Below are 24,354 nucleotides of genomic sequence, written 5' to 3'. Positions count from 1 at the left end.
GGATGAGGAACGCGATTGTAAACATCGCAGCTGCCAATCTGCTATTGAGGTGCGCAGCGGAGCGCGAACATGATGCTATTTTAAGGCGCCTTCCAGTTCTTTTGGGGTTGTTCTTCTCTGGAGACGCCAAAATAGGACATTGTTACTAAGAGAATTAATCACACCTTGTTTCCCTTGTCCGAGGGCTCGGAGAACGTCTCTCCACACAGGGAGAGTAATTCCTTCTCTTGTCGAACATGTGACCCGTGTTCTATGACGGGGTTTACTGGATAAAAATGTAAAATACAGGATGTACTTCTTCAATGCCTCAGCAAAACGGCTCATCATGAATCACAGCGAACACTGAGCGCGCTGGCACTCTGCCACTTCAACTCACAATGCACTTCCCCCGACACACACACGAGAGAGAAAAAAACATATTTGTCTCTTGGCAAACACTGCTGGGAAAAAAATATATTAAAAAATGGAACAGTGTTGCGAGGAGAGCCTGGAAAAAGAATACAAAGAAATACGTTTCGGTGACCTCAGCATTCCTTGTGAAGGAAACACGGAATCACAGAACAGCAAGAGCCAAGACAAACACGCTTTTACTGCTGAAATCACGTCCGTGTCCAGCAACGTCACCGTTCGTTAATACAGTAAGTCTCACACAACCCAGGCCGATCCAATCCTGTACATATTTCAGTGCCCGTGATTGCTTTAAACAGCCCTTATTGTTGTGTCCAGAGCACAGCGATCAGATGCCCATTAGTGAGTGTAATGGGTGCTGCAGTGTGTTTAATGTTCCAGTAGATGGCTGAGCACAATGTGGAATTAAGCTGTAGGGCCTGTAGTCGCACCAGTGCTAAACAGTAGCTCAAACTGTGCCCATTACACTCTGCGGCTCCTGCTCAGTGAGATGTGCACGGGTGTCCTGGAGCAGGTCTGCTATATTCTTATATATTATGTTATCTTATTATGAAGAATTCAAGAAGAGAGCCTTACTGAGCAACTCATCTCGTCGCTAAACATGATAATCAACTCGCATGGGGAGTCTTGCAGCTTCCAATCTGACCTCAATCTTGGCATGCATGCGTGTGTGTGTGTTTGTTTATATGCTTATAAGCTTGTTTGCCTGCCTGACCAGCAGTCTCCCACACCAACCTGCACCCACCAACCCCCCACAGAGCAGTCCTCACATGTCCCTAATAAAGCCGGGGGGCCAGGGCTGAGAAAAGGCTCGCAGTGGGATCTCTTCCTGCTCGAAAAGTGCCTGCCTACCTGACTGAGCAGCACAGCTGTCCCCAGAGGTGCTCAGACAGCATCTGGAGTCACTGTGGCGCAACCAGACGGGGAGAAGATCGCGCAGCTGATGAGCCCCGGCCCGGGCCCACCGACACAGTCATCACTCGGGCACTGTTGGTTGGGGACGGGCGAGCTAGTGGCGACACCTGAATTTGAACCTGCCATTTTGCCAGCTTATATTCAGAGACCCAGCAGAAAGTGTTATCTGTTATTGGTATTGTTTGCAAATAATACTGTGAGAATCCCGTTAAGTGCAAAACACACACACACACACAAACACACAATGAATGAAATGAAAACCCAGTGACGACTCATTCTTGATTTCAAATATGTACGTACCAAAAATGAAAACACACAAGCACAACAACAAACTGCTCTCGCTGGAGGGCAATGTATTATTTTCGTGGGCAAATGTCAAAACATTTCAGCGTGACGGTGAGTCAGCATCTCGCTCTGTTCACTACAGTTGCGGCTCTCTGACACGCACTGAGCGGCACGGCCCGTCTCGCTCGCTCGCGCTCTCTGGGAGCTGCGCTGGCCGCGACGCAACATCCCCAAGCCCAGGCTGGCAGGGCGGCGCGGGTCTCCTATTCACGCCAGACAGGGGCTTCAATGGGGGGTTTACTCATTTTCTTTCGTGGCCATTTGCCAAATAGCTTCTCTCATTTTCCCCTGTGGTGCCAGGTAGTGACCTTTCAATCCCCTCTCCTAAAAGCCAGAGGATAATCTCCTACCACTGGGCAATTCAACCTTGCATGCACAACAAAAGGTCTCCTGACATTAGCAACCATCACACCCTTGACTCGGTCAACACACCGTGCCGGGACAGTTAAAGATGACGGGGAAACTGAATGCCGATCCATGGCAGCGACAGACTCAGACCAGAGACCTTCCAGTTGCGTCTCCTGCTCACAGAAACAGTCACAGGAAAGGTGCTTCTTCAGGATGCAGCAAGATACAGAAAAATCTGTTTCAAAGGTTGTTAGGCTACTGCCTGCGCGGCTAAAAAGCTGATGAGGCTGCAAAACGGCATCGAAGGCAAGAGGAGTCTGTCTACAGCAAGAGCAGCCTTCAGGGACCGAGCGCAAACTGCTCTGATTCGAGAGAGCAGGTTAAAAACATGGGCAGAGAAAGCAGGTTGGGGGCTGGGAGTGCAGTCCGTGGCCGAGCAGTTCAGACTCATTTCGTCAAGTGGGCAGGTTTAACGAGGTGGGGGGGCAGGATCACGGAGGACTGTGGCTAAAGCTGGCTTATTGGTTCTTAATTACATCCAATAAGGAGAAGTGCTTTACAAATCCCACTTTATTATAGATAGGTATTAGGTTAGGGAAATCAAATAAGACTGAGGATAGGGCTGTGGATAAGCAGAAGGTGGTATAAAGAAATCATTTCCCCCCACACACAAGACTACGTAAATAAATGATAAAACCTGGCAGTGGCAGGTGTCAGTGGCTTGGCATGGGTGATTAACCTGATCGTTGACAGGAACTGCACTGAACTACTAATGTACGCAGACGTAAGACATGAAGGTGTCAATACAGAGCCTCAACTGACTGAATAAGTGACTAAACAAATGTAGACTCATCTTCACTCGAGTAAAGTTATGCCTCACAGTTTGAACAGACAACCACAAACAGGTGGCCATTATTCCAGGTCTGAAGGAAATGTCCTACTGAGAGACTGAGGGAACTGAACCTTTTCACCCTGGAACAGAGGAGACTACGTGGGGACTTGATCCAAGTCTTCAAAATCATGAAAGGCATCAACCACATCAAACCAGAGGAGCTTTTCCAGATCAGCAGGGACACACGCACCCGGGGACACAAATGGAAATTGGGCTTCAAGGCATTCAAGACAGAAAACAGGAGACACTTCTTCACACAGAGAGGCGTCACAATCTGAACAAACTCCCCAGCGATGTGGCTGAAGAGACAATTTGGGAACATTCAAAAACAGACTGGATAGGATCCTTGATCACTGAGTTATTAATGGACACCAAACGAGCACGATGGGGTGAATGGCCTCCTCTCGATTGGACAGTGTCTCATGTTTTTATGTTTCTTCAGAAACATGTTGAGACCCCTCAGATCGAGAACAGTGTTTACCACAACTGTCAGTTTAAAACGGAGGGAGAGACGGCACAGTATCAGGAGTGATGGCATCAATACGGCAGCGAACCTCAGCAAATACTAACCTGAGCAGCTGGAGCACAGGCAAGCAAGAGCCTGTGGAAATCCCCTGCATGTCTGGGAAGTGGTCTGTTGTATTAGAGCTATACTCTGCAAGGCAATAATACATATATATACACACACACACACACACATGTTTTTATGCATGTAACACGTGCTCAGCCCCCCGTGGAGAGAAACAAACACAGCAGGAACCTCAGGAACACAACTCGTGTCCCGTTCGACTCCAGAGATATTACAGATGAAGGCCCAGAGACAAACGCGACTTGGGACACCGTCGAAAAGGAGCCGGACCGTCTCAGTTCAGACGTCAAGACTCAATACACAACACCAGCATCGTGCAGCCGCAGGCTCTGTGAAAATTAACACGTTTACAGAGATGCTGCACGGAGGAGTAATGGGGTCACAACTGAAACAGCAGCCTCTGTGTCATTGTGTCCTAAGCGCACCCCACACTATCAGCCCTCCGAGGAGACGGCACAAATAGCAGTGCATAAGGAGAAAAACACACACACGCACACGAAACACGCACACGCACACACAGCCGCACAGCTTAGGTAAGAGCGGAGACGAACACAACTAAAGGACTCTCGAGAGCTCTGTGTTTATTTTCTTTACAACAAGTGCCTGCTCCCGACTAACTCCTGTTGATAAAGAAAAAAGCATATCCTGAATGGATGCGAAGCACTCCTGTATTGATGACACTAACTTATTAGGAAATCATATGTTGCTTCAGAGATAATTACTCCTAAATTACAGATATTCACAGAGTGTGACCTTACAAAGGAGAGCGCATTATTCAAATCTGACGGGTTCCTCTCGAACGGCGCGTAATTGGAAGCATGTGCGTCTATACATGTGACACCAGCTCCGTTAAACACAATGTGCTCAATATATTACTGGGTCTGAAGGGTACGCAGCCCATAACTGGGATTGAATGTGTACATATTCACCGTCTCATGCAGTTGAAAGAAGTGAGTTTTTATTGGTTGTTTAAAAGCTTACATTTAAAGAAACGTCTTTAATATCAACATTCACTTTTTCTACTAAATCTGACAAATAAACCACACAAAATCACAGATATCACAAGAAAAGAACATGTGTAGAAGCGATCAAATCTAATCTATATCCTCTTCTATATCCAAACCAATTAGGCTACATATTGAATTATTTATTTTTAACAGTAGGGGTTTCTAAGTTAAGTATATAATTGTATAAGGAGAATATTAAGGAACCAATTTTTTATCAGTTACACAATTTAAAGAGTCAAATGTAATCAAATTACTTCAATTAAGAGTTCAGTTAAGCAATTGAGAGCTTGGTTGGAACAAAAACCCACAGGGTAGGTGGTACTCTAGGACAGGTTTGAGAACCACTGCTCTATATGATCGGACACCCCTCTCCCAGGGACCACAAGGCCCACAGAAACATGTCTAAAGGAGGTGAGTTTGGTTAAATGACGAGTTCAAACCCGACTGTAAAGACAAATCCCAGCCTGTTGTTTGTTTGTAATGACTCTCTCCCCCAGGCCTCGTTAGGGTGCTGTTTACAGCAGGGTCATACACTGGGTAATAACATTAACACATCACGCACTTTCAGAATTAGATCTTTACTTGATTAGTGTCAAAGCACAGTTTATAGCAAAACTGGCAGCAAAGCTTCATAATATAAATAGGAAAGGGACTCTCTTTGGCAGTAATGGATTCAACCACAGGTCACGCACATTGTACAAGCTTTTTTTGGGAGGGGGTTGTTGTACAAGGTCGCTGTGACCATAATATCAGCTCTGAGTTGTACTGCAAGAGCCCATTAATCTGCCAAACTGGGATCATAACGGGGTGCTCGACGGGAAACCTCTTTTGAGTCATCGTTAAGTCCTGGCCTCACTCCTAAACAACATCCCTGCGATGCACTACAACAGCAAACCCACGTCTGTTCTCAATTGTGCCTCAGAAGAAATGCCACAGCGTCCCACCAGACACCCAGAGAAAGGTCTGCGTCAGTCATTAAGTCTGTGGGCCAAAACCCCGCTTAGTACATTAAGGACAGCTGTGTCGGAGAATCGGTTGATGCGGACCTGTCTCTGGAACACATCGGCGGCGCGTGTCTCTGAAGTGCCGTCTCCGGGGCCGAGAGCGGAGCTGTGAAGCCGCCCCGAGCATTTAGTCAGTGTTGTCTCTGACCTACTGTAGCTTTAATGGGTTCAGAAAACACTGCAGAACCAAAGCAACAGCTGCTACAACATTTAGATGATTCGATAAAGGGAGGCAAACAGCTAGCTGGCCCCTTTAAGAAATGAAAGAGGCAGGAGATCTGTGTCTCCTTAATCATCATTAGGACAAGCGATAAGGGCTTAATGAAGGAATTAGAAGATAAGGATGAGTCTCTTGGTTCATTATCAATACAAAAATATGACATTGGTTTTGACAAACAGGGACGGCTTTAATGTTCGTCTGTTCTGCATCAAATAAACGGGGAAACTTTTCTCCCCTCCGTTTCCTTAATTGTATTTATCCACAGCATGGTTCGCACAAGATAAACAGAAGCCGACAATCCTTGCATTACATAAACTGGTGCCCCCTCCTTATTGATTTTCAGCACATATTTGCTTTCAATAGAAAAAAAAATTAGATTAAACAACTTCGAGCTGGAGCGAAAGGGCAAAGCAATGTCTCGCCCCACCGAAGGCATGCCTGCTAAATAAACCTTCACTTTAATAGGCTACGGTCCGTTTTATCACCAGCGTAAAATGAATCACAAACACCAGGCTCTCTCCTCCGCAGCGAGGGAAGGGGTCTCATCAGCAGGTGTTCAAAAACCTGGAGCCATTACAGAGCTTAAAGGAAAGGTCAGGGGGCACGTTGGGCTTAACCCTGCCCTGGGGCGCATCCCTGAACCGGCGCCGTTCTGCGAGGGGTTACAGAGCCTGGGGAACCGCAGGTCACAGGGGTCTTTAAATATTAAACGCGCTGAAGCCACACAGTCAGTGTCTAAACAGGAAATGCAGCACTAACCGCACACAGTCAATTCTGCTGCACGTCGGCCATAAACAACACACACGTCGTCGCACGGGACACAGAGAGCGGCTCCAATGCTGGCCTCGATCGGGACGAGGAGCACGTCAAACAATGCCTACGCGATGCTTTTCCAGGGAAGGCAAACCCTAGCGCGCTGATAAAACGGGCTATTAAACACAGGCACAAGTGGAATTCATCAACGTAGCCGTTCTGCATTCTAAAAATAAAATGCAGCGATAAAGACGGTGACAGGCCGGCGTGAACACAAACGCTTCTGTTTTCACGTTGTGTTTCCCCAACGACAGCAGAACGGATTCAAACAAACTTTTAAAGAGTCTCTGTGCTCATTCTTTTTTGGACATACAGATCTTAAAGGACTTGCACGTGAGACAGGTGGAGTTTCGGTCTTGAAAACATTTACATTGCCAAGCTACACAATGCCACTTGTGTTTGTTGGGTTGTTGTCTTGGAATGAAATAAGTTGGAAGTAAATTTTAAGTACCACAGAGTCCATCTGTATAAAGACAAGTAAACTCAAATTCAAAGTGGCTTGTGAACGGGATAGGTCTGCTAGACAGTGCTGGAAGTGATTTAAGGGAATGTATGTTGAATGTAATGTATTGTGATCACAATATGGTTAGCTTTGAGGCATTCTTTCAAAAAACAAGGTCCAAGTCTACAATTTTAGAAAAGCAAACCTTCAAGGTATGAGGCAGCACTTAGAAGAGGTAGACTGGAGCACACTGGATACAGACTCAGTTGAAAATGGATGGTTATATTTTAATATACTACTTGAGGCTCAGGAGCAATCTGTACCAAAACTTAGCAAATTGAGGACCAAAAAACACTGGCCAAAATGGTTTAATAGAGGTATGCAAAACAATATCAAGAGAAAGAAAATGTTGTATAGCGCATACAAAAGGGATGGAGATTAAACAAAATACATAGAATATGTTGAGCTGCAAAGAGATCTTAAGAAAGGGATCAGGAAAGCAAAGAGGGAAATAGAAAGAAACTTAGCTCTTGGAGCTTAAACCAACAGCAAGCGGTCAATAAAGGAGGAGGTGAAACAGATAAAGGGCAAAAATTGAGGTATCTTGGAAAACGAACAAGATGTGGCAGATGTTCTAAATGAGTATTTCACAGAGGTTTTTACAAAAGAAAAAACAGATAACATGTCACAGGTTAACAATCAGTCCAGTCAAACCCTAAGAGAGACCAGGATAAATGAGGAGGAGGTACTAAAGGCACTAGCAGAATTAAAACAAACAAATCACCTGGGCCAGATGGGATGTTTCCAACAGTACTTAAAGAAATGAGGGACATTATTTATAGGCCACTAACTCAATTATTCCAAATGACACTTAGAACAGGGGATGTGCCAACTGACTGGAAGACAGCAAATGTCAAACCAATCCAAAAGAAAGAGGACAAAACTGAGCCAGGAAATTACAGACCAATCAGTCTCACCTGCATCACCTGTAAAATGTTGGAACAAATGATTCGACAGAAAATAGAGGAGCATCTTAATAACTGAAAACCATAATCTTGGAGATAGTCAAAATGGGTTTAGACGAGGCAGATCATGTCTTACTAATTTATTAGAATTTTTTGAACATGCAACTGCAGCTGTAGATCATGTGAAAGCATATGATCTGATATACTTAGATTTCCAAAAAGCTTTTGATAAGGTTCCACACCAAAGACTGATCCTCAAATTGGAAACTGTAGGCATTCAGGGTGTAAGTAGTAAGTAAGTAGTAATCCATGTAAGTAGATGGATTATGAACTGGTTGATGTATAGGAAGCAGAGGGTGTTGATTAGAGGAGTCGCTTCTAACTGGAGTGAGGTTGTTAGTGGAGTTCCACAGGGATCAGTACTAGGGCCTGTGCTTTTTCTAATCTATATTAATGATCTGGACTCTGGGATAGTTAGCAAACTTGTCAAATTTGCAGATGATACTAAAATAGATGGCTCAGCAGATACAATCTCGGCAGCACAGGCTATTCAAAGGGACTTAGATAATATTCAGTTGTGGGCCGACACCTGGCAGATGAAATTCAATGTGGACAAGTGCAAGGTAATACATGCAGGTAACAAAAATGTTCACTATAATTACACTATGGGAGGAACAGAACTAGATGAAGTAACGCATGAGAAAGACCTAGGAGTCTACGTGGACTCCTCACTTTCTCCATCCAAACAATGTGGGGATGCAATAAAACAGGCAAACACAATGCTAGGGTATATTGTCAAAAGTGTAGAATTGAGAACAAGGGCAGTGATGTTCAGACTGTACAATGCACTAGTTAGAGCTCATCTGGATACTGTGTGCAGTTCTGGGCTCCACACTTCAAGAAAGATATCGCTGCTCTAGAGGCAGTTCAGAGGAGAGCAACCAGACTTATTCCAGGTCTTATTCCAGGGAAAGTGCTACTGAGAGACTGAGGAACTGAACCTTTTCACCCTGGAACAGAGGAGACTACGTGGGGACTTGATCCAAGTCTTCAAAATCATGAAGGGCATCGACCACATCAAACCAGAGGAGCTTCTCTAGATCAGCAGGGACACACGCACCCGGGTGTGGTAGAAGCTGAAAGTTTGGGAACATTTAAAAATAGACTGGATAGGATCCTTGGATCACTTAGATATTAATGGACACCAAACGAGCACGATGGGGCGAATGGGCTCCTCTCGATTGTAAACTTTCTTATGTTGAGCCTGAAAGCAAACAGAATTAATGGAAACGTCTTTCGCTTCAACACCTTGAGAAACATTCCTCTTAAATAGCTCCTCGACTCGCGCTGCAGAGGTCTTCAGGCCCGCAGCTCTTACTGGCAATAAGTGAAAAGTAAACGATTGTTTTATCCGCGTTGCGTCCCCGGCGCCCGTCCGCTCGCTCTAATCAGTTTATTATAGGCTGCCAGGGCCCTGGGACCCTCACTAACGAGCTGCCAGAGCGATGTTAATTCAGTGTTAAGTGTTCATAAGAAGGATCGTGCATTGAAGGGAGATTTTTGTGTGTTTGTGTGTGTGTGGATTTTTGTTGGTGGTTCAAGAAGAAGAATAGGGGAGAGTGTAGCACGTATAAGTGTGTGTGTGAGTGTGTGTGTGCGGGTTTGTGCAACCCTGGCACAAAGTGACACGTAGCACATTCCATTACAATCCTCAGCGGGACCGAATGCTTATTATCGCTCTATAATCAGGAACTGAGGACAATAGAGGAGTTGAATAAAAGCCCCCCCTCCTCCCGTACTCCCCAGTCCCTGGTGCCTCTCTCTCTCTCTCTCTCTCTCTCTCTCTCTCTCTCTCTCTCTCTCTCTTTCTCCCTCTCTCTCCCCCTCCCTCTCTCTCTCTCGCTCCCCCTCCCTCTCCCTCTCTCTATCTCTCCCTCCCTCTCTCTCTCTCTTCTTCTCCCTCTGTCTCTCCCTCCCTCCCTCTTATCAGAGATTTACAACATCTTTGCTTGCCGGCTCGTTCTACGGCCGCAGTGATATAGTGGATCTGCTGTTTAAGTTTTAATGGTGTTTGCATTGGCTGGCTCGGGGGTGGGGGGGATGATGAAGATTTGCGATGTGGTTTCGAGTGTCCCTTAATAAGGAGCCGCTGCATATCGGCAGGTTGTTGGGGTTAAGAGCTCTGCGGCTAATCGGCTGGCGGTTCAGGTAGCTGACACAGAGCTGGTTCATTCTGTCGTTTAATTCATTGCCCAGAGAGACGGCCTGATTGGAGTTTACTGCGGTTCAGCTGTGGTAAAAACTCAGCACAGAGACTCAGCACAGGAGGGAAACACGAAAGCAACAGCATCCATTCCCAAATGAAAGCTGGTGGGATCGGGGGGATTCCACACACAAGCTTCTTCTGTAAGGGGCCGACAGTAAACAACACCTGTGTGTCTCGTTGGCCGTTCGCTCCACAGCTGACAGAGTGAGGAAATTCAGATCAGATGCTCGTTCTGGTGCCTCGTGCTGGATCTGTCCCTGCCGTCCCCACGAAGCCGCAGCTGGGCTGGCGCCGGGCTTGGAAGCGCTCTGCGGAGCGAGGTGTGCGCCGGGGCTGCAGATGTTAGCCTGGCTCCCAGAGGAGGCCGGATCACAAGCAATCTGTCTGCACGTCTCCTGGTCACATTAGAGCTCCACTCTCGCCGTGTGTAACAACCTGGCTCTCTGGACACTCGTGCGGACCTCGTCTCCCACAGGGATGCAATTAAATGCTCTCATACGCTTTACTGAGGGATGGAAATGCATGACGGAGAGTGCCTGAAACCACAGTGGCAGGCCGGGCACAAATTGAATTAGCTGTTTCAGTGTGTAAAGCAATGCAACTTTAACAACTTTAACGCTGCCGTTACATTCTCACCCTGTCACAAGCCCAGCCCTCGATGCTCTCCTCATACATCAGCTGATCAATCACGTTAATTGGCCTAAATGTTTATTCAAAAGGAAATCTAAAATCATAATAATAAATGTGTTGGAAGAGACAGTCCTGAAGACAGGTGTGGATATGGAGAGAAGAGAGAGGAGAGGGCAGACCTTGTCTGCAGCGTTTCTGTTGGGCCGTCACTGCAGCTTGTTCAGAGGGGCTGTAAACATATGGAGTCTCACAACACCTCCACCCCCCCACACACTCACACAATCACATTGCCCTTTTACTACTGCGACTCCGGCTCTGGAAAAGATGATGTGAGAAGATAACACGATTAGGGAGGCTGACAGAATCTGACCTTTTCAGTCTGAAATGAAAATTGCTGTGAGTAATGAACTAAACAGATTAATCCTGACTCCTGCTCTTTAGTGCTCCTCCCGAGACAGACGTAGCCCCTTCCCTCTCTCTTCCCTCTCTCTTCCCTCACTCTTCCCTCTCTCTTCCCTCACTCTTCCCACTCTCTTCCCTCACTCTTCCCTCTCTCCAACTGCAGGTAGCCGAGCGCCAGGCTCGTAAAGGAGGTGCGATGAGTTACACGTGAAATTGATTCCCTGTGATTGTTGCTGAAAGAAACTGCTGGCGGGCGAATTGCCTCGTAGGGTAAAGACTTGTTGAAATGAAGCCGAGAGCGTGTGAGAGGCCACAGACACGTGTCGTGCACACAGGTACAGGAGCACTGGCAGCTCTTATGCTCAGCTCGACTGCATGCTTGCTACTCAGGAGTGTGGGATCGTCCTCCTGTGCCTCGTTCCTGCATTTTGCTTCACTTTGTGACTCATTCTGAATTGTCTGTCAAACACTATAGACACTATAGAGCGTTGGCCAGCACCTCCATGTATCTGCTGTGTGTTTCTAAGTGTTGTAGGAAACCGGGATGCTTTGGATGCCTGTACACAAGTAGAAGTATTCCCCTGTCATTAATATGAACTGGAACATGAGATCCACTGTATATGATGCTAAGTGGGACAGAGGCACAGGGGGGATTAAGCATTGGATTTAATTACAATTCTGGGCTGATTGTAGATTAATAAATGCTGGGGCCTCGTGCACACAACCCCTGGCTTAACTCCCCAGCAGAGCAGGAGGATTACACCCCACGGCCCACGGAGGAGATGTTTACCAAGGTGCATGTAATGTGTTTCCGGAATCACAGGCGTGGGAAACACAGACCGCGTCGGACTGGATTCTGGGGTTTTCCATGGCCTCTGCAAGGTTCGAAGCTTCCTCTGAGCTAATTTGAATAATATGCCGATGACATCCCATTATTTAGCTACTAGTGTATAGATTTGAATGAAAATCATATTTATTTATTTTTACAGGTAATCGATAAACAAATAATCCCTTGCAGTTTAAGATGAGTTATCTCAAGCATTAATCTTGTTTTTATTTATGTTTACAAGCTTTGAGTTGACGAATGGGGGCACACTGGGGCCACGTCCCAAACCGCACACTCGCTCTTACACCCTTTGACAAGTGTGCACTTCGCGTGACGTTGTGCTGATGTCACAGAGTGTGCACTTGAGTGAGGAGGGTGTAGGGTGTAGGTGAAGCTAAAAGCGTTCAATGGGACGCACTTCAGCGCCAGCATTCAGCATCTTTGCCTTTGACCGAAAAAGTACCTACGCAGTCTTTTCTTGTCATCTGTCTCTGTATTAAAATAATAATAATAATACATTTGAAATACATTGTTCGTTACTATCACCTCCTAGTTTTATAGGCTACTGCTTCAATAATTGATTAATTGATAGGTGCCGAAATGTTTTTGGCTGAACTTTTTAATCATATATTTAAATCATGATTATATAATAATTTTATATTACCTATCTATGTATTATAATTTCCTTGATACATAATTTAACAATTTCTACAACTGTCTAGCTAGCATTACATGACATTTATATACACCCGCCGCTGCCATATTGTCCCAGTCGACTTGTCTCCACCTTTAACGCAAAGAGTTCTGGGACTTCAGTGCTAAAACATTCTGCATCAGTGTGCTCTTTTGTTCACTGCGCTGAAGGGAGCCGTGAAGGACAAACAGCGGGATTAGGCTCCTTCACTCGCTCCCTGAGGGATTGAGACAGCCTTAAGAGAGTCTTAAGAGAGTACTTACACCCCGCAAGGGAAGGGAACGAGGTAGCGAGTGTGCGATTTGGGACACAGCCCGAGAGTCCAGTGTGAGAGAGAGGAAGTGAGTGAGAGTGAGTGAGAGCATGCCTGTGTGTGTGTGTGTGTGTGTGTGTGTGTGTGTGTGTGTGTGAGAGAGAGAGAGAGTGAGAGTGAGAGCATGTCTGTCTGTGTGTGTGTGTGTGTGTGTGTGAGTGAGAGCATGTCTGTGTGTGTGTCTGTGTGTGTGTGTGTGAGTGAGAGCATGCGTGTGTGTGTGTGCGTGTGTGTGTGTGTGTGTGTGTGTGAGTTAGAGCATGTCTGTCTGTGTGTGTGTGTGTGAGTGAGAGCATGCGTGTGTGTGTGTGTGTGCATGTGTGTGTGTGTGTGTGTGTGTGAGTGAGAGCATGTCTGTCTGTGTGTGTGTGTGTGAGTGAGAGCATGCGTGTGTGTGTGTGCATGTATGTGTGTGTGTGTGTGTGTGAGTGTGAGCATGCCTGTGTGTGTGTGTGTCTGTGTGTGTGTGTGTGTGTGTGTGTGTGAGTGAGAGCATGTCTGTCTGTGTGTGTGTGTGAGCATGCCTGTGTGTGTGTGTGTGTGTGTGTGTGAGTGAGAGCATGTCTGTCTGTGTGTGTGTGTGAGTGAGAGCATGCGTGTGTGTGTGTGTGCATGTGTGTCTGTGTGTGTGTGAGTGTGAGAATGCTTGTGTGTGTGTGTGTGTGTGAGTGAGAGCATGCGTGTGTGTGTGTGTGTGTGTGCATCTGTGTGTGTGTGTGTGAGTGAGAGCATGCCTGTGTGTGTGTGTCTGTGTGTGTGTGTGTGTGAGAGAGCATGTCTGTGTGTGTGTGTGTGTGAGTGAGAGCATGCGTGTGTGTGTGCATCTGTGTGTGTGTGCATCTGTGTGTGTGTGTGTGTGTGAGTGAGAGCATGCCTGTGTGTGTGTGTCTGTGTGTGTGTGTGTGTGTGTGTGTGTGTGTGTGTGTGTGTGTGTGTGAGAGCATGTCTGTGTGTGTGTGTGTGTGTGTGTGTGACTGAGAGCATACCTGTGTGTGTGTGTGCGCGTCTGTGTGTGTGTGTGAGAGCATGCCTGTGCGTGTGTGGACGTGTGTAGTGCTGTGTTAGCGCCTGTTCAGCAGCACCGTGGCCACAGCTGCGTGTGCATCAGGCTAATGAAGATGAATGGGGCGGCACGTGGGCCGGATCGATGGCTATGATGATGCAGCACGCTCAGGGTAATGAGGCCCCTGTCCAGCAATGCCACCCTGCATTTCCATCTCTTTCCTCCTCATTCATCCCCACCTCTTTCTACCTGCCCTCCTCTGACTGTAGGAACATGTTTTCATTCCCAGTGCTCAAAGAGCAGGATCAGGCCTGAAATTGGGGGAAACATAACTCCCAGTGGAAAACACAGCTGCCATGTTCAAACTCACTCTGTTAAATCATCTCAGACCTGATCTTGTTGCAAAGTGCTTTTAACAGAAGTCTCATTGCCTACAGAAACACACACGCCTGCACTGACGTGATGGGGGGGTCCGTCTGGTATTTTCTGTTGCTGATGTTGTTGAAGGTATTACAACTTTTTTCCTGTCCCTTTCCAGTGAGACTGTTTGTGTGTGTGTGTGATACACATGAGGTATGAATGGATACTTACCTCCTGCCAGTTTGCACAAAGTCACTGCAGCGTTCCCTCATTCTTGGAGAGCTCTTTGGTAGAATTTGTTGGCCTTTGCTTACCAAATAGCTGCCTTGCACACCTGAGGGCCACATCACCCAAACACAGATCTGACCATTGGCTTCAGGGGTCAAACAAGAAGATTTGTTTAAAGTGAGTTTAAATAATGTCTAATATGATTTGTTGATCATTGAGGAGAAGAAAAAAAGTTTTTTGTTCCTTTAAATATGAGATGCAAAGAATTGTGGGGGTTTTAGCCTCAGGTCTGAGCAAGTCAGTAACAAGGAAGTTCATTGAATGGTGTAGGATTGTAAAGTGTTTTTGTCCTTTTCATTCTGACATCTGAAAGTGTGAGTTATTGTTCTAGAATGTAGTAACTGTTTCTCTCGTGTTTATTCAGTTTGTAAAGTACAATTTCTCCTTTTTTGCCAAGTTATACATTTCGAGCAGCCAAGCTGGTTTTCCACCTCATCACACCCCACTGCCGCCCACATAATCGGGAGGAGGATTAAAGATGGAAGAGCCTCTTGACTCCACAGTCTTGCCACAGATTCTTTACAGTTCACTACGATCGGGTCGTGAACGCCAAGCTGCTGAGCCCCAGAGGGAGGCGCTCAGTTCCGGCGATCTCCGCCTCACCTCGCTGGAGGCCCCTGTGGCTGTGTCAGGCCAGCCCTGCTAAAGCCTTGACTCTGGCAGTCGCCACCATCCACTCTGTGGATGAGTTTTAAAGTGCTGCAGGAGCCCCAGGCCACTCACAGTAAAAAGCCTTTTCAGTGGTTAGGACTGTTGTACTGGGCTTCCCTTCTGGTCCAGAGCAATAAGCTAAAGGGGAACCGATATCTGGTCCAGTGGAAAAGGAAACGAGTCTAGGGTCTCCAGTCAAGATAATGGCATAAGAAAGGACACCAATCAGAGCCCCTTCATCACGGTTGTTTGATTGTGCTGTAACAATGTCACCCCCTCATCTTTGGCTGATTTTTAAAGGATCGAATTGACCGGTCTGGCTGGGTAGTTTGTTCCAGACTCTACAACTCTGTGCAAGTGGAAGTGCTTCCTGTTTTGAGTCCTAAATGCACCTGCCCTTGATTTCCACTTGCATCCCCAGCCCTCATAACGTCACTACATTTGAAACAGTCTGGTGGGTTGCTTTTTATCTTGGTCTCTGAGGATTAGAATAAAAAATACTAAGAGTTCTTGCAAGTCTAAAAGTGATGCATTTCTTTTTAACCTGCCTGTAACTCCTGGAATTATTCAGGTCGCCGTTCCTTGAACTCCTTCCAGAGCAGCAATATCTCTCTTGTAATGTAGTGACCAAAAGAATAAGAGATTCAGGGTGACGAGTTGATAAACCAACAAGCTACACTAACTGCAACACACTTCTGTAAACGGCACCAGACTTTGAACCGTGCGAGTCGAGGAGCTCGTGTTGCCACAGCCCCTGGCAGCAGAGGCTAATCGCAGTATTTCTGTAACTTCAAACACTGAAACATAAAGCCGTGTCATTTCTAATCATTTTCTACAATTCATCTGCAAGACCTGTACAAGAGAAACGCGGAGTACGCACGACATCAAACGCTGAAGATACAGGTTTTCTGAAACATCTTCAATTCGAGCATAATTTAAAATAAACACGGAGAGCTCACATTTAATAACAACTGAATGTCGTCCTTGTCTGACACTTGCATCTTGAATACACTAGTATTGATTTTGCTCTGTTCAGTAAAGGAAGCACACAAAATAATATTGCTTACCCCTGTGCTAAAGACAGCCTGAAAACCTGTATTCCTTAATTACTACAGACCACTGATCGAGAGCTCACTAATTGATAGTGTTGTAATCTCTTTCAGAGGAAGGAAACGATTCAGGCTTAGAAATCAAGCAATCGAGTGTAAAATAAATATTTACAACACTTGACACTTGGGCTTTGTTCACAGTTAAGGTGGCGTAATGAGGAACAGCGGTTTGTACTCGCGGTTCCGGACAAGGACACGATGCGAGTCAATAGAGCCGGGTGTGAGCGGAGTAGAGCCGTGTAGAGACATGAGACCGGTCACCAAACATGGTGACATTATCAGGCTTTTAAAAAGAAAGTGTGGGAGAATTTCCCTTTCCCAGATCTTTGATTACATTTTAAACCATATCTCAGAAATAAAGTGATTGGTGGTAGAGGATGTTATTGGCTGTTTGAGCTTCATAAGAAACATAAACATAAGAAAGTTTACAAACGAGAGGAGGCCATTCGCCCCATGGGGCTAGTTTGGTGTCTATTAATAACTAAGTGATCAAGGATCCTATCCAGTCTGTTTTTGAATGTTACCAAATTGTCTCTTCGACCACATCGCTGGGGAGTTTGTTCAGATTGTGATGCCTCTCTGTGTGAAGAAGTGTCTCCTGTTTTCTGTCTTGAATGCCTTGAAGCCTAATTTCCATATGTGTCCCCGGGTGCGTGTGTCCCTGCTGATCTGGAAAAGCTCCTCTGGTTTGATGTGATCGATGCCCTTCATGATTTTGAAGACTTGGATCAAGTCCCCACGTAGTCTCCTCTGTTCCAGGTGAAAAGGTTCAGTTCCTCAGTCTCTCAGTAGGACATTCCCTTCAGACCTGGAATAAGTCTGGTTGCTCTCCTCTGAACTGCCTCTAGAGCAGCGATATCTTTCTTGAAGTGTGGAGCCCAGAACTGTCCACAGTATCCAGATGAGCTCTAACTAGTGCATTGTACAGTCTGAACATCACTGCCCTTGTTCTCAATTCTACACTTTTGACAATATACCCTAGCACCTAGCTAGCAATATACCCTAACATACTAATATGCATCTCTCATTAGTTGTACTTAAACAGAGGAAGTCAACACTGCTATCTATATGCTGATTGCATATGAAACACGTGGTATAAACCCTCTGTCCAGCACCGGGTTTATAAGTTTCAAATCGGCAGGTAATTCAGTTTTCATTTCACATGGGCTGAGGGCCGTTTGTAGCCCGATATGAAAAAAGTAGAGCAACTTGTGCAGTTCAGCTAAACCCTGCGAGTTTCATCTCTGCAGGCTTTAAATGTTTGTTTTCCTGTGCAGCTAGATAATGGAGTGAGTTTTGCAATAGGGCATTATTATTGTGCATGAGAAAGAAAATGGAAAATCCACCCCGTTGCTGAGCGAGACTCGCATTGGCTCTGATGTGTGGGAATCAAGGGGTTAAGGAACAGGAGGGCTGCACAAGCAATGCCTTGTATATGGATCTCAGCCCCCTTTCACCTTAACTTGCTCTTGAAACACACAAGTGCAGGGGGGTGGAGGTGTGTGTGTGTGTGTGTGTGTGTGTGTGTTTGTGTGGGGGGGGTCATTGGTAAGGTAGTGGAAAGTCTTTTCCATTAGCCACCCAACCTTTAGTAAATGTGGCTGCGCTGGTGACTGAATGTAAATCAGTAAATAGCAGAGTAATGGGGTTTGACCGCCTTGTCATTTCCAGTCTGGCACAGGGTATCGCCAAGGATATTAGAAGATAAATCTGAACGGCCTCCATCTGAGCACAATAGTTATTGATTAGCTCTCTGCACCAGCCCCTCCCGCCCGCCCCGGGCCCCATCCAGTCCTCTCCCTGCAGATGAGGTGAGGAGAGCTGAGTTTATTAATTAGAGATTGACATCCAATTCTCTACTTCTCTTATTCAATGAGGCCGGGAGAGGAATTCTGATAAGGTTTACCCTCTGTGCGTCGGCCGAGCGGCGTTCTGCCAGCCACGGAAACATCCTACCTGTGCCACCCAAAGAATATACAGAAAAACTGTTATTTTATTTTTGGCCTCACAAGGGATATTTTCAGGCAGTGTTTTCAAGCTTTTCTGTTTTGATCAAGTATGTTTTCCCAGCAACACAAGGATAGTTAGATGGTTGATGGGTAGATAGGTTGCCTGACATGTTTTATAATCCACACGGCAACCAGCAGTTTTTAGAATTGATATTGTTTAATAGTTTCTGCTACTATGAAAAAAAAGAAAAATAACCACAGTTGTTTTTTCAAATCCTGCGGCCTCTCACGATGTTTCAGAGAGTGACGCTGTGACGGACTCTGGAGGGCAGCTCGATACTGGGGGGTTCGGCATTAAACACCCCACAAAACGCCAACTTCCCACCCTCGTAGTCTCTGCTCTGTCCATCCGCACTAATGAACATAAAAACATCTTTATTGCTTTTTCTAATCACATCTATTTCTCCTAAACTTCTCCCTAATAGGATATGGAGACCTTCCATTGATTGGGTTAATAGAGAATAAAATTGCCTCTTAACTGTACCTCGCTCTCGACTCGGGTTAATCCCCTGCTCCGGAGCCGCACGCTGCCAGGGACCGGGCTATGCCGGCACACAGCTCTGCTGCCCGCACAATTTCATGGCTGCTTTGCCCCTTCTCTACTTCGTTGTGGGGGAGATTACCCTCATAAAACAAATCCTCCAGAAAGCCCACTCAATATCTGGAACCCCACAGGAAGAATAGAGGGGAGAAATCGATGACATCATTGCCTGATTTGCGTTGTTCAATAGTTTTATAGTTCTGGGATTTGGAGGCGTTCAAACTGTGCTGCTTTATTCTGCCCAAATGTAAACAAAGATTGCCCACGTTTATGCCATACATTGGATTTCTATGCATCTCTATGGGCACATAGAAAATATTTTAACTCTATGCTACAATTATTTCTTATGATAATTTTCCTGCAAGGAGGGAATTGATTGCATTTTTCCAATGATTCTGTGAGGTGTGCCAACCCAGTGACAGGTTTGGGATTATGTGCATTTGTGTGTGTGTGTGTAATGGTACTTTAACCCACACCCTTGGCCAACACACAATCTAATCCTAGTCTTAGCATTACACTTAATTCCAATGAGAATGCACGGTTAGTTTTCAAAGTATGAGCTCCATTACTGATAGAGTTGAATTTCCATTGGCTAGGCTACCATGTCATGAGTAGGGAACTGGGCATCGCTTCATGGTTTGGTGTTGGCTGGGATTAGGGGTCTGGCTATTAAGTATGGCTAATCATAGGGCTAACAGTCCCATTAACCAACACCCAAATTGTAAGCTAAACCATCAGCCTGTAAGATATTATTTGTTAGAATATATTTTTCTATGGGAAATTCTATACCATCTGGTTTGGTAGAGGAAACAGACCTCCTCCCTTTTATCTAAGTTCCCTGGTAGCCCTGGTAGCCCTGGTAACCCTATCTTTATGACCAGAGTCCAAAAGGGACCTGTCCTCTGATTGGCTCCTAGCCAAATTCAAAATGACCCCCACTTCTAAATTACTTTAGCATAAGGCACCCAAGTCATGGTGGTGGCAAAATGCTATTGGTTGGAAGGAAACCTTATAAAAGGGAAAACAAAGAGAATTTGAGTTCTCTTAACTTCTTCATCCTGCAACGAGACACAAGACAGAGCTGGAGAGGAGAGACAGAGAGAGACACACCGCTTCCTGCCTGACCACACTGGCCTATAAGCTGTACTGTGAGAAGAAAGAAGAAAATTGATATTATCTGTTTCTTACTGTAATCCAGCAGAAGCTTAATATTACTTATTTTCAGTAATATAATTGAATGATATTAGTTTCCTATTTTTGTCAAAATAAATTATTATTGCACATCTGTGACTTGACCGCATCTTCCCTCTAAAAAGAATCTTAAAAGAGAAACCAATTGACCTATGAGTTTTCAGTTCAACTATTTATTTAGATTGACTGAAAAACCAAGCATTTCCAAATTCTCTTACAAGCCTTGCAGTTTAAGTTCGGTCATCAGAAACACATCCCTAACATGCATGGTAGTCTAGGCTGAACAGATTCTCTAACTCTAAACCCAGTCTAAAAACCCATTCGTGGTTGGGGGTGCATTTCTACTTGCTATACTAAGATGGGGTGCATGAAGGACTGAGCAAAGCCTCAGTTATGGTGCTGGGTAGGGCTAAGGTTCTGGCTATTGTTAGGGCTGATAATTGGGCAATAGCCATAACCCCACAATATATAGTGCCATCCACTCCTCTACTTACTGCCTGCATACTGTTTCATTCTAGGGCACAGTTGAGCTGTGGTGAGGGTCAGCCATCATTATCACCTCCCCTCTTCTAGGCAGATCCCTCCTGCATGTCCTTCTCCATTTCTCCTCTCTCTCAGACCTGCTCACCTGTTATTTTTAATGTCTTTTGTCTCAGTTCCCTTCCATTCTGACTATTAACTCAGCAGCAGACTGGCCATCTGTCCCCATGTTCACCTGCCCCTGACAGCGCTGCTGTACACTGACCAGACTTCACACCAATCCCCTGTCCTGCCTGGCTCCGTCTTTCCGGTCGCCCACGAGCCTCTTAAGCCACATGGTATATTCTATATAGGAGTGCCTCTGCTCACATAAGAGCCCTGACTACTACAATGATGTTTTTAGATTTTCTAATTTCTATCCATTTACTTTGACAATGTGTTTGTTAAATAGAAATCACAGTGAAATGCGATGTCAGGGCTGCGCTGGTGGACTCTGTGACACACTGTGATTGTGCATTGTAGTGCTATAGCCATTAGCATCAATTCCCACTCCTGCTCTGTGTGTACTTGAGAGGAAATACATGTGAAATAATCCAGGTGTACAGATCTGCCCTCTTAAAACATGAACTGACAACAGATCTCACAGCCCAACATTAAGAACACGAGAGGAAATTTAAATACCCATAAAGGTTACAAGAATCCATTGGTTTCACAGCCAGGCTCATTATACAAACAAGGTAAATCCGCTCTCAATCAAATATGACCTCTGAGCTCTGGCACCCTTTACATTAATCCTAGGTTAATAACTAGGTGATAAGAGGCTGAGAATATTATTCCACGCAGTCCAATACAGCAGTGAGCTCCACATCGAACCCAGACCTGCGCAGAATATCCAATCCCTTTAAAAGCCAAGGGGCTAGCCAAGGGGCTACAGTGGAGTAGCTGTCAAAACCACAACACTTTCATTACGCATGCAAGTGTAAAAATATGTAACTGTTTGTGTGTCCTTTAATCCCCATACTTGTGCGGAAATCCTTATCGATAAATATAACTGGCTACTTTATATTCATGGCATACCAGTCCTCTGAGTACACCAGTCTCTCAGCATCGCTGGCAACTGGCACAGAGACATCGCCATTCAGGGACAGCTCCTAATTTCCCAACGAAATGGATGCATTTATCAGGTTATTCAGGCACTTCTGAGAAGAAAGAGCATCTCTGAAGAGTCAGCAAAGATGCCAGGAGACACAATGGCATCGCAAAGGCACTCAGACACGCATGCATTTAGTGCGCATTGAGTGGGTCTTTGTCATGAAGCAAAGTCATAACCGCACCAATAAATACACACATACATACATGCATACATAGATAAAAGTGATTACATATTGGTGGCGGGGTTAATTACTCTAAAAGGACCTAGTTAGTCTAATCAGCAATTGGAATCAGCAATTATTGTTTTTAAATGTTCTCCCCCTAAGTTTTGGAATCACCAGTTATGCTAATCAATGCATCTTGGCTCATCCCACCGCACAGGAGGTTCAGCACCAATTGGAGTAGAGACACATCCCCTTGGCAGAAGTGCAGACCTGCAGGCACCCAGGTAGCCGGCAGAGGAAGCTCGTTAGCTGAGCCGAGAGAGACCCAGACGATGTAGCGCTCCCTATTGTGCCACACCGCTGAGATCTCCTGGTCACAAGCAGCCAATGACATGAGCTGCGATTAAACTGGCGACCCACAGCTCATAGGGGTCAGTCTGTACTTTTACCAAATGAGCCACCCAGGAGGCTGTTTCTGAGAGTCTGAAATCAACATTCTGCATATTTTGCCACCAATCTCATACCAGACCAGAATAGTAAACTGGGACAGAGTAACGGAAAAGAGTGGCCGTTATCTTTGATCCTGGTCACAATGGCAATGAGCGAATCCTGGCTATCGGTCCCCTGGCTGTGGATTTTAACCTCACCATCGCTAATGAGTTTCTTTCATCTGACAGAGTTCACAAAGTGCAGTGTGGTAGCCTATTAACACAGTACCGTGTTGTGTACTATACCTTGGATTCTCTACCATTGTATCTGTCAGACTGAAAACGATACAACATTTTAAATAAAAAATGTTATGAGTATTATTAGTTATATAACAAGGTTATTATCACACTGACAAACTAACTCACATCATACAATGCCTGCTATTCAACTACGTACTTTAACAGATACTATACTGATGCACATGACTCCTAACCTAAACTACTGCAACTACTACTAGAAGCTCTGCTCTGATCAGTGATATTAACCTGTTTTATGAGTTTTAATGATATTAATGTGTTTGTTTGTTTGTTTGAGTTCACTAATTGCGTTTACAAAGCGCAAAGGGAGAAATATTTCACAAAATAATTGAGTCTCACTTTATTTTACTGAGATTAGTGACAATGTTTTGCTTCCTTCATGGTTTTTCTCACTTCCTTTTCAATGTATTCTGTGTTCTCTGCTCTCAGATAGATGGAGAAATCTCACGCCCACGCGTACACAGGCCACGCACATTTTCATAATAATATAATCCTTTTTATTTTGTACTACAAAAAGTATATAAATTTTTTTGTCAATGTTAAGAAAAAAAACAGTTCTTTACAAATCTGAGCTGATGCAGTAATCATTCTCACATAGAAATATGCATATAGATGACTTCCTTATCATCGCAATGCAAAAAGGAACCGTAGTCTCTCGCACAGGAACGTGGCTTCATGTGACCCGGCGGTTTGGCGCTGTACTGAGCTCCTGGAAGCAATCACACAGCAGCGCGGCAAATAAAACCTGGGCTTGTGCTGATTCGCACAGCATTAGGTCTTTATATGTTTTTAAAAGCCACAAAGCGTTCTCCCATTTTGTTTTATCAGCCGTGCAGAAACCTGTCCCCTGACACGGCTGGAAGCTGATCTGAAAATTAATTGATTGTGCACGATCTGGCCCTATTTTCACTGTCTGCAAATCCAATAATCCAAGAAAATATTGTGTATGGTTGTGATGCTGTCATATCCGTTACATTGTCAAGATGTTTGCCAAACCATCGCAGGGTGCTTAATGGTCAGATGCCACCAATTCGCCAATGCCAGCACTTAATATCAATCATTTATCTGGCAGATGCCTTTATCCAACACAACTTACGTTTTAAAAAAGACACTTCAGTGTTATACACTCAGAGGGACCCGGGCCACAGGTCACACAGAGATATACAGCGCCGTGCCATACAGTATCCAGTGACGGGGATAGACGTCATGCTGCAGACCCAGCAATGCAGTGGACAGGGAGCTGCACGGATCATACTGGCTGGTGGAGAGAGATGGATCACAGAGCCAAATAACGGAGCTAACAGCAACACTGACGATGCCAGTGACCCAGCCATCATAACCAATGCTCTGAAATGAGGACCGTTGTGTTGCCAGATGGGAGATTATCTTCAGGTGCCAAGTGCAAATAGGGAAAGCTACAAGCTATTCAGCAACTGTCAATTTATATTTGCCAGGTGCAGCTTCAGCAGTTTAAAACTGAAGACCGACTGCAGCATAAAGATACCTCAGAGAAGGACAAGTCGCTCACATTATCCACATATAATCTACTCTTGTGTATTTATTTATTTGTTAATTCAGCCC

The sequence above is a fragment of the Amia ocellicauda genome, chromosome 3, assembly GCF_036373705.1.
Source record: "Amia ocellicauda isolate fAmiCal2 chromosome 3, fAmiCal2.hap1, whole genome shotgun sequence".
Classification (NCBI taxonomy): Eukaryota; Metazoa; Chordata; class Actinopteri; order Amiiformes; family Amiidae; genus Amia; species Amia ocellicauda.
This window is presented reverse-complemented; position numbering follows the sequence as displayed.